At 43.6% G+C, this 10,701-nt stretch overlaps 1 protein-coding gene across 1 annotated transcript in view; it reads right to left on the reverse strand.

Moving 5' to 3' along the window:
• htr4 (5-hydroxytryptamine receptor 4) overlaps window positions 1-6,528 on the reverse strand; it is a 197,088-nt gene extending 190,560 nt beyond the window's left edge. The window contains exon 1 of the mRNA XM_030739983.1: window positions 6,162-6,528. The gene's annotated coding sequence lies outside the window, so the exon portion shown is untranslated. The remainder of the gene's footprint in view (window positions 1-6,161) is intronic.
• Between the last annotated feature and the right edge of the window lie 4,173 nt (window positions 6,529-10,701).

A 10,701-nucleotide genomic window follows, 5' to 3' on the forward strand; every position in this document is an offset into this window, starting at 1 on the left:
AGCTAATGAAAGTGATTTCATTAATGTTCAGAATGGACCCAGACAACGTGAAGGGAAGCAGATTCAGCAGGTTTATTATTTCACTGTACAAAATGCTAAATTTACAAGAGGACTAACAACACGCCCTCTGAATATCTACCACCTGTCAGTAAATGCCATTTTCTCTCCCAGCCAAAGAAATAATGCATCAGGACCAGGTTAATGAATGTCACAGAGTCACCATACAACATGCAGCAAAAGCCCAACGAGCTCTCATTACAGGTTTATGGTTTAGGTTCCACAGTTAATTACAGTAGTTTCTATTGGTATTTAAAATCAGAACTAGCATTAAGAACTGTGTGACTGACATGAATACAAGAACCTAGATTTGTCCGATTACAGTGAAGCGTATTTTCTTTCTGTTTGTCACTGCCTCGTCTTCCTGCACCGTCTGGTTACATGTCTGGATTTATACCAGTGACACTGGTTCCAGAAGCCAGGAGGCTGAAAATACATCTCATCAAAATGCAAATGCTGTAATTGATCAGAAGTGTGATTTTAATCCAATTAATTATGCAGCCAGGCTCCTAAGTGTACTGCTGTCACCCTGCCAGGTGTGAAGCTCCAGCAGATGTAGAGGCAGAGAGAGACAGGCAGACAGTGTGAGAGACAAGTGACTATTGATCCTTGGTGTGTGTGTGTGTGTGTGTGTTGTGTCCAGCAGATTCATGCTGGATTGTTGCACAGGCTCGTTCTGATCACTCCAAGCAGCAGACAGATGGGCTTCATTTATGAATCACTTTTTAGACTTGTCAGCCACTCAGAGCATCTTTCACTATAAGCCACATTTACCCATTCACAAACACATTCATAGTATAGATACTGAGCTTTAGCAGTCACACACACACTAACACACAGATGAAACACTGTGCACAGTTTAAGTTCACTAACTAGCATAAGGATGCTTAGACCTGCAGACTGGAGGAGCCACCTAGCTTTCTGATCAGACAACCTCACAGCTGGCACAAAGAGGGTTCATTTGTATTAAATAGGTGATATCACAGGATTGCATTAAAAATAGCAAGTCACCTTACTTTACACTTTCCCTCGTGTCTCATCTATTTTCTCCTCTAAGCAGAAACTCCCAGACCTCCCTCTCCCAGCCACCTCCTCCAGCTCTTCTGGGGGAACACAGGAGTTCCCAAACCAACCAAGAGAGACAATCCATTGTGTCCCGGGTCTGCCCCGGGGCCTCCTCCCAGATAGGCATGGGACACCTCGTCAAGGAGGGTCCAGGAGACATCCTATTCCTCAACTGCATCCTTTCAATATGCAGGAAACTGACCTCCTCCCAAGTCTTAAGTGTGACGTTTGACATGACATACAAAAAGGTTAGGTTTAGGGTCAGGGTCAAGGTTAGAGTGTGGTTCCTGGCATGAAAGAGTTTACTATGATAAGAAATTAGGCTATGAAATTCTATTCACTGGGGTCATTAACCTGACACAATGTGAATTGTTACATTTGATTTTAGTATGGAGTCTTCATCCAAGTGTTCAGAAAATTCATGAAGTGTGGATTGGGAGCACGGTGGCATGGTGGTTAGCACTGCTGCCTCACAGATTGAAGGTCGGGGCTTGAATCCACCTTGGTCCGGGCCTTTCTGTGGGGAGTTTGCATGTTTTCTCCAGGTACTCCGGTTTCCTCCCACAGTCCAAAGACATGCAGTCAGTGGGGTTAGGTTAGCTGGTGATTCTAAATTGCCCATAGGTGTGAATGTTTGTCTGTCTCTCTGTGTTGGCCCTGCGACAGGCTGGCGACCTGTACAGGTGTGCCCTGCCTCTCGCCCTATGACAGCTGGAATAGGCTTCAGTCCCCCCGCGACACTGAACGGGATAAGTGGAAGAGAATGGGTGGATGGTGGATTATGACTGTATGTTTGCATGTGCAGGAACTTTGCATCTGATCTTTGAGATTTCAACTGACTGCACACATGCACGTTTATGGATTTACAGCCTCTGTATTATCCTCCATAAAAGAGTCCAGAATAAAGTCATCAAGAAATTGATTCTGATCCAACATTAGGGCTGCAACTAAAGATTATTTTGGTAGTCGACTAATCTGACATTTTTTTTTATCGATTAGTCAACGATTATTTCAACCTTAACTCACCTGTTCAAGCCTGCCCACCTGTTAACATCACCTTGTTCTCTTCTCATAATTAAAATAATGACCCATAAAAATACGAGTTTGAAACTAATCAAATGTATTTTTAACTTTGATGTGACCATCACAATAAATATCAAATAAAAAATGCATATTAAAGTGAATGTTTTTAATTTTTAAATGAAAATATAATGTGCAAATAAATAAAAATGGCCTCTTTCCAAAAGTTCAAATAAGGCTTCAAATTAAATCAAAAAGTTTTTTCCGTCCAAAACAGCTGAAACGTTTACAGATGATTCACTTCATACAGAGGTTTATTCTTCAGGATGAACGCTGATATTAATATGAGGAAAAAAATAGGAGCCAACGTAGCTGCTCCTGTTGTCCTTCACTTGTTAGCTAAAATCACTGAGAAAATCCATGAGAGCTTGTTTCTGACAGGTAAACTAACACATACCTGTACAAACATTAACAGGTATCAGCGACGCACTAACGTACACATCCAGAGCTGACGTCACAGCTGCAGGGTGATGCTGACGTCACAGCTGCAGGGTGATGCTGACGTCACAGCTGCTGGGTGATGCTGACGTCACAGCTGCTGGGTGATGCTGACGTCACAGCTGCAGGGTGTTGCTGACGTCACAGCTGCAGGGTGATGCTGACGTCACAGCTGCTGGGTGATGCTGACGTCACAGCTGCTGGGTGATGCTGACGTCACAGCTGCTGGGTGATGCTGACGTCACAGCTGCTGGGTGATGCTGACGTCACAGCTGCTGGGTGATGCTGACGTCACAGCTGCAGGGTGATGCTGACGTCACAGCTGCAGGGTGATGCTGACGTCACAGCTGCTGGGTGATGCTGACGTCACAGCTGCTGGGTGATGCTGACGTCACAGCTGCTGGGTGATGCTGACGTCACAGCTGCAGGGTGATGCTGACGTCACAGCTGCTGGGTGATGCTGCCGGGGAAGGAAAGCTCTGCTCTGCATTCAGCTTTATCTTTGTTTCTGTCAAACGCTCCCACACCTTTGACAGTCTGTCTTCTTTCATTTTCTCCTCCCTCCTCTCTGTTCCACCATCGTTGTGCTGTTCTGTTAGTATTGTTGATATTGGCAGACAATGGAGGCAATACTGCCCCCATATCTTCCTGCAGTGTACTGCACTTAAGAAAATCACATAAGATAGATGGATGGGTTTTAAAATATGACGCTTCAACGTTAAAATTCCACGTCGACTAATTTTTGTAGTCGACGTCATCGATTACTTCGATGAATCGTTGCAGCCCTATCCAGCATCCATGTCACATCATGTCCGGGAATGTATTTTTGCACCAGATGTGCACTAGCATATTTTAGGGGATCACAGGCTGCCGCGAATCTTATTCCAAACTTTGCCAAACTTTGCTGTATTCATCTCGTTTGTCCCGGCTGAACCCGTCTTTCCCTGATTTTAGAAATCAACCAACAATTCAAAACTTTGTGTGCAGGATTAAGAATGGTAAGACTGTATTCCTGAGAAAGAAAAATAGCAACAGAAACCCTGAGACAACAAGAGTGAAACAGCAGAAAAGAATAATGCAGGAGGACAAGTAAAGTCAGCTGACCTTTATGGGAAAGAATTACCTGCATTTTCCAAAAACTGCACACCCACCTCAGCTGCCATGTTCACTGGAAATTGGTTTTAGTCTCAAATGAATCTGCATACACTGGCCTTTCTTGGAAAACAGTATTCAGCTAACATGAGTACAAAGCCAGGCCGAATACTAGTCCAATGGAAATGAAGACAGTTCAGCATGCAAGCAGAAAACATTCTCTGACTTTCAGCAACTGTTGCAACACACATGACAAATGCAGTCATTAAGAGGTTAAAGTCAGGGAAATGAAACTAACACAGCTGTGACAGCAGGCCAGAAACTTTTCCCATAAACAACGCTCTGCTGGCATGGAACAATGTGGCTCAGCATTATGTTAAAATTACCAATGCACAATATTTACATATTTACAATATGTGTGGCAATTTGTATTCTGCAGACACACTTCAGCCAAAGTGCTTCTTCTACAAGTTATGATCATCACCATCTAACAGCCCCCTTCTCATCCATCTCACTGAACTAAAATCTTCAAGCTGCCAGCATCTCCACGCCATCATTTTCTTTTTGTCCATGTGACGCAGTCCAGTGCACACATGGATCACTCCTGCCTGACCTTTCCTGTGCCCAGTAACATTCAGTTATTTAAGCTGCATGTCCTACACTGAATGCCTCCTGACGTTCTTTAAAATGTGCATCAGACCATTCAACATCACTGCTCTTCAACATCTGTATTCAGTTCTCTGATACTTTAGATGCAGCTGCAGATGAACAAAGGAAAAGGAGGATGTGTATGAAGAGCACATAATGCCGTCTCTACTTCAGTGATAAGCACATTATTCCAAACAAAAAAATATTAGTTAGCATTCAGACTTCAGCTCCCATAATTAACCCCACAGACACCATCACACTCAGTTTCATCTCACTGCTTCTAGCACCAAAGTTCAAACACCTAATGCTCAGCGATGAGATGGAGCGAGATGGAACGAGAGCAACGTCTCCGAAACCAAAGTCTGAGTAGCTGGTGCTAAAACATCTGGACAAAGTGGACAGTCTCCATTTGTTGCTGGAGGTTGTTTTTAAGTCTGTACGCTGCCCTCTAATGGCCTAAAATCATTTAGCAAAGCTTTAAGTGGGAAAAAACTGACAAATCGACAGTTTGGTGAAAATTACACTGTCACACAGTGTAATCATTCATCAGTCTCACTAAGTTCCATACTTAATGGGTAAAAATATATATTAGAACTGAAAGCGAGAAAAAAGAGTGAGTCTGAGCGGTGCTGGTGCCCACGCTGATGCATGACCTCAGGTAATGTGCCTGCAAAACTGCAGCAGCCTCCAGCCTGTCTCACACAGCTGGAGAGTGTGAGCTGTAAGTGATACAGCTGTGAGGCCCGAACACCACAGCAGCTGACACAAAGGCACACTCTACCTGCACCTTTGATCAAGTCACACCAATTCCCCACCTGGCCTGAGCCATAAATATTATATAATAATGATAAGAGCAGACTTTAAGTAAGCGCACGGAAAAGATAGTCAAGTACAAGATGCAGAAGACGTGAAAACCACTCTGAATGTCCTGCCATCAAATAATAAACTGCAGCTTCAGTTGGTGAATCTCACTGAAGTGAACTCGTTTAGATTTAATAACTGTCACTGTCCTCCATCTGCTTCATTCACACATGAAGAGTCTGCGGTAAAAGCAGGTTTCTGTTTTCATTCAGGCACTTGGAGTTTTGTTTTAGGATAAAATCTACCCCAAAGTCATGGAAATCCAGATAAGAAGCATGATTAACCAAACAGCTGGGAGCAGTCCTCAAAAACACACAGACCCCCAAAGAGCCTTAAAACGCGCATTCAAAAGAAAGAGTTTTTATTTTATTAGTTGAAAGTCTTATCAGAATCCAACAATATCAGAGATTTTCCATCACTTACAGGATCCAGCCTTCTGCTTCATGCTGACAGTTTATCCACTCACAGCGGATCCATTCAGCGGATCTACAGCCTGCCTATCGATAGATCACTGATCGGTATGAAACGGGCGCAGGCCGCACAGTCACACCGCCCGACACCTGTCCAAACCAGATCTACGGAGAGGTATGTTACCACATCTAGACTGGCGGGCGGTATTTTGTTTGAATGCGTGCAGGTGAACGAAAAGCATGAGTGACAATGTTTGCATTTCACACGGAAAGTAAAATAAAATTGAATATGAAATTGTTACACTTGTCAAAGTTCAGATTCCCTCACAGACATTATCCCAATCTCCCCAAAGTCCCATGTCAATAATATGCTTCCATTTGAAGCAGGTAGCAGTCCTCCACCGGCATGTGACCGCAGAGGTCAGCCGCTCACACGGAGAACAAACGAACTGCAAAAGCTCAAGCAAATAGCTGCTCATAATGTGTCATAATAAAGCGCGTTTAACTCACCATTTCTGTGCGGAGGCGCCGGGTCCTGAAAGCATGTCACGACACTAAATCCCCATGAGCCTCAATCACATCGCTCTCCACTCCGAGCTCAAAGCGAAAGTGATAACCGGAGACAAATAGGAGAAACAGCCCGAGGTCGCGGCTGCAGCTCCGGACTCTTCACAGGAGCGGAATGACAAGCGGAGCGCAGCAGAGACGCGGGAATGTGGAGACTTGTCAGTGCGCAAGGACAGCCAGGAGCGGCGGTGGCGATGCGCGCCCGCAGGTAGCGAGATAGAGAGCCAGGAGAAAAGTGGAGACAGCTGGTGGAGAGCTGAGGAGAGCCCGCAGATGGTTGGAGAAGCTGCGTGGAGCGAGACCAGTCAGGACTGCGTGCAGTCAGCAGCGCTATTCCGCTGTGCCCGAGCTCGCAGCGGACATTAACCCGCACCGATCTGGTCCCTCCTCTTTAGCCCTGAACAGAAGGAAGCGTGCCCTCCTCCCTTGCTCGCGCGCTCTCTCCGTCACTGACACACTTCATTTGATAAACATGATCCGTTTGGCTGAAGTCGTTCCTGCTGACGTGAACCGAGGAAACGTGCCAGGAGCTGCCCTTTGGCCTCTGGATTCGACCTTGACCTTGACCTCACATGGTCTTTATGAGTAGGGGCGTCCAGGGCCCCAACAGCGGGATGGGCTCTCGCAAGAAAAGTCTGGTTTTGTTTTATTTTTATTAATTTATATTTTCTAAGTAATTAGTGTCACGTTACACGTCTGAATAAACCTGAAATTTTATTCCGAAGAAAGCTCTGTTTCCACTTTCACCCTTTACAAATGATGCTACATGGTATCAACAGACATCAATATCAGCTTCAACCAGGCATTGAGCTTTGGTGGAGCAGCTGTGAGGTAAGCAGTGTTTGTCAAGCAGATGAAACAGCTTTTTAAAATGCCACAATGGCTCTGCTACTTAATTAAAAAAGGAATAAATATAAATCAAAGTGTTTGTAGGTGCTCACTTATGAAGCCATGAATGTGTTTATTTAGTTTTGCTGAGACACCAGCGGGCAGCAGGCCAGCGTACCTGTGCGCACACTCACTTCCTGTCTCACTAAATCAGACAGACTCTGTGAGGCCACCACAGCCTTTGAGCCTGACATCATCAAATGAACTCTAACAGAAAATCAGCTACAGCAGGAGGAGGGGACATGCAAACATCTATCCATACATACACTATGATCATTACATGATCATAGTGTATGTATGGATAGATGCTCAGGTTTCTGGACATACAAAACATTTTTATTAAATGAAAAGTGATTTATTTATTTATGTACCTGCAGTGTATCAGATCAGCAGCCTGCCATGAAACCAGTTCAGCTGATGGTATCTTTGGCTTCACATTAGCCAAATAACCGCAGTGATGCGAGGCCGCCACGCAGTTCGTTCACTTTAATTCAGTTTTATGTACTTAAAATTATTCACAGCAGCAGCAGCAGCAGCAGCCGTCTCAGGGTGCTTCATGTTGTGTGTTTATGTTACATCAGAGAGAAAAGCCAACAACCCGCAGATGCTCTGTGAGCTGGACTCACACTCAGCCAGAAGAAAACTCTGTTGTTAAAGGAAAACTCTCTGGAAACCACGTTTAGAGGCGGAGTCTGACTGATCCAGGTGATCCAGGTGAGAGAACAAGGAAACTACAGCAGAAGGCACACAGGGAACCCCCATGTAGAATATAGATGCACAGAGTGAAAGACGGGAGAGCAGTGCATTATGGGAAATCACCCAGCAGCATGAGCCTATAACAGGATGGTTCAGGGTCACATGATCCAGCCCTAATTCACACAGGTAAGCACAGGTAAGTCAGGTTTCTGAATCCAGCTTTGGCTGCTTCCATGTAAAGGAGGCAGTGTTGGCACAAGATGAGCAAACATGGGCAGGCTGCATTTATTTATTCACAAGATGAAGAAATTATCATCCAAATTATGGAGGAATTAAAAAAAAAAAAATCCAGACTAAAAATAATCCCAGACACAAAGCTGGCAGAAGAAGAGCTGCAGACTGTGTGAAGTTAAAAGACTTGTGAATATCACTGCACCATCACTCAGGCACAGGGAAGTCTGATTATTCATACATTAAATTATGTGCTGCTTAGATGGATTCTTATTGGCTGTAAGACATTTTAGCCTCATGTGATCCTGGCTGTGCTGAACATTCCTGGAACAAAAGAAAACATAATAAACATACATTCATTCAGACTGATGCATATGAGCAAATATGACTGTAATTTATAAAAACTGTAAGGAAGCTGCAGAGCCTGTCTAATCAGTCTCTGCTTAGGATTATGTCTCTATTCACAGGCTGACGAATGAAATGGTGTTCATATGCATTCATCTCCTGCCCTCTTCTTTTTCTTTTTAATGTTTTGTAATGTCACAATGTGCTCTGCAGAAAGCCATCTGTCTGTGCAAAGCTCTGTATAAATACATTTTCAGCACCTCTGAGCACTCTCGCCTTCCTGAAAGACCCTTCACAATCCTCAGAGTGAGCTTCATTGGGTCACTTACAAAAGTGATTTTCCAAGCAAAATGGATTTGAAAACTCAGGGTTAATCCAGATGTTACCTCTGCAGGTGTTTTTACCCTCTGCAGAGAAGCCCAAAGTATTCAAAGTCAATAAGATCACGGATGACAAATTTCCAAAGAACGGTGAGTAAATGATTCAGAATATTTTTGATTTTTATCTTTGTGTTATGCTTGAATCCAGCATCACAAACCAAACTGCATCTGTGCATCCACAGTGATGGCAGCTTAACCTCAGTGGCACCTAAACTTTGTGCACAGCTGGATCACAAAAACAGAAAGTTAAATTAGGCTCAATATGTGGATGTGTTTTTATGTTATGGACTTAAAGAGTTATGATGCTCAGTCAGATTTCAGGTGTCTTACACAGTGTTGACTTAACCGACACCACTGAATAATATCCAGGTTATATCTAAGCCCAGATTTTTAATGCTGCATTTAACAGCTAAAGAAGTGCACACTCCAATCCCATCATGGTTGTTTGGTGGTGTTGTTCAGAGTAAGAGCATGAAAACATGTGGAAAATGATTCCAAGAATGTACAGAGCTAACACTAATACTAATACTTTTATGGATTTATGCATCAAGTTGATGGTGTAGAGAATCAGATGAGGCTCTGATGTGACCCTGCTGACGTAGGCTGAGACACAGGTCACTGGTGTCTTAAGAGCTTGAAAAAAGGCGACCTTTAAGTTTTTTGAAGACATTTCACCTCTCATTCAAGAGGCTTCTTCAGGTCTAAAATCATATCTTACTCCACAGGTTAAAGCACACAGCAGGACTTCTGGATTGGATTGGTTTACATTTTTGGTCTCTGTGGGCGATTTTCTGTCAGATGTCGCTGCGCTATCCTACGGTATTCCACAAGGATCTGGCTTAAGTCCCTTGATATTTTGGTTGTGTATTCTCCTATTAATTCATATTATCAGCACTTTTGAAACCATTTCTTATCATCTGTATGCTAACGTTATTCAACCGTATCTCTCTTTTAAACATCACAAACTGGATAAGTTATCCATTTTAATTGATTGTGTTAATGCAATTAAAGGTTGGATGGCAAATACGTTTTGCAGCTTGATGCAGTTGAGACAGGGTGTCTAATTCTCACTCCTGAGAGCATTACTGCCCAAATCAGACAGCATGTGTTTTTCTGTTTTTCATAGAAGCTCATTTGTGTTTCATTTTTGATCAGTTGTTGTCTTTTGACGCTCACTTCAAGTCTCTGACTCGCTCTTATTTTTTTCCATTTCTGAAATATTGCTAAGCTCAGGACTGTTGTCTCAAAAAGTGAACTGGAGATGTTTGTCCATGCCTCCATCTCCTCTCGTTTGGATTATTGTAATGCTCTGTTTTCTTGTCTGTCTGAAGCATCTGTTAATCACCTCCAATCTGTCCATATTGCTGCTGCAAGGCTTTTAACTGCCTCTCATAACTCTTCTCATATCACCCCATTGTTAAAAGTTTCTGCACTGGCTTCCTGTCTGGTTTAGATTTCAGTTTAAAATCTTGGTTCTTACTTTTATGGCCTTTCAATGTGAGGCCCCCACCCATATTTCTGAACTGCTCCACCCCAATTCTCCAAGCTGGATTCTTGAGCCTGCAGATAGGGGTCTTCTTGTCATCCCACAGACTCATCTGAAACCTCAGGGGGATTCAGCATTCCGGAGCTTTGCTCCAAAACTTTGGAACAACTTGCCACCCTTTCTCGTCGCACCCTTGACTCTGTGACATCCTTTGAAAAACAGCTTAAAACTGTTCACTGTTCACACAGGCATCTGGGTCGTGTTCTGTGCGGTTTTGCTGGTTTGTGTGTCCATTTTGATCTTGTTTTTTTCTCATTGTGACTTCTGTAAAGCACTTTGTGGCTGGGTTCTTGTCTTGAAAAGTGCTATATAAAAAACTTTGCTTACTTACTTGCACCAAGGCATTGCCAGACCAGCCTGGAGACATCATCCAGACGTGTTGTGGGTCTGCTCCGAG

This window comes from Archocentrus centrarchus, chromosome 10, assembly GCF_007364275.1.
Source record: "Archocentrus centrarchus isolate MPI-CPG fArcCen1 chromosome 10, fArcCen1, whole genome shotgun sequence".
NCBI classification, from domain to species: domain Eukaryota; kingdom Metazoa; phylum Chordata; class Actinopteri; order Cichliformes; family Cichlidae; genus Archocentrus; species Archocentrus centrarchus.